Genomic DNA, 893 nt, shown 5'->3' with positions numbered 1-893 from the left:
GGAACGAAATGTACTAACGTACTCACTTTGAGAATCAGAATATCACTTTGAATATTCACAGTATTTTAAGCGCGTTGAATAACACAATATGAACCAATGTTAAACACTTGTGGGCCCACTCACACATAAACCGGTCATTAAAACCCACCCGTTGTAGGCCTGGATCATAGCTCGTGTTTGTGGTGGCCAGAGAAACTGAAAATTGGCCCCTTCACTCTCCTGAGCACAAATAAATCAACATTAATACCTCAATTTCGTGTGCGATGAAAACCGCGATCGGGGATCCTGTGTTAGGCCTCCCGCAGCTCCTCGGTCTCTCTCTCTCCGTCGTCAGCCGACAAAACGCACCTCCCACGTAGCCAGAGGAACCCCAAATAACGCGGGTACTTGGGGCGCTATCTGGTCCTCAAGGTCTCCATCGTCGTGCAGGAAACAACTAATTTTTCAATCTTTCAATCTCTCACTGTTTAAACGCTCCTTTAACTCACAGTTCAGTTTAGATATATATTAGTAAATATATAAATATATTAATTGATAGTAGAACAGTCCGTAATCACACTTGACTGGCAAATTAAGGACACCAGGATGTCGTATAAAACACTCGCGTCTAGCGACGAATTCAAAATAATTGAATCGATCTGTAATATAGATCGTGTTTCACACACGATCTATATTACAGTTTGATATTTTAACTAGTAAATGATTAATAACTTAATTACTGCTGGCAGCGGGTCTCACACCTTCGCGTCTTTTTTCATCTGCCCCCTATCCCCTTCCGCTGACTTGTCAATCAACCTTCTAAAACAACCAATCACATTACACACCACCTAACTGAGGGCGGGACTTAACACTCAAAAAAACAATAGAAATAAAGGAAACCTAACGTGCTCGTT

Source organism: Sinocyclocheilus rhinocerous, unplaced genomic scaffold (assembly GCF_001515625.1).
Source record: "Sinocyclocheilus rhinocerous isolate Xijiao unplaced genomic scaffold, SAMN03320098_v1.1 scaffold17683, whole genome shotgun sequence".
Taxonomy (NCBI): domain Eukaryota; kingdom Metazoa; phylum Chordata; class Actinopteri; order Cypriniformes; family Cyprinidae; genus Sinocyclocheilus; species Sinocyclocheilus rhinocerous.
This window is presented reverse-complemented; position numbering follows the sequence as displayed.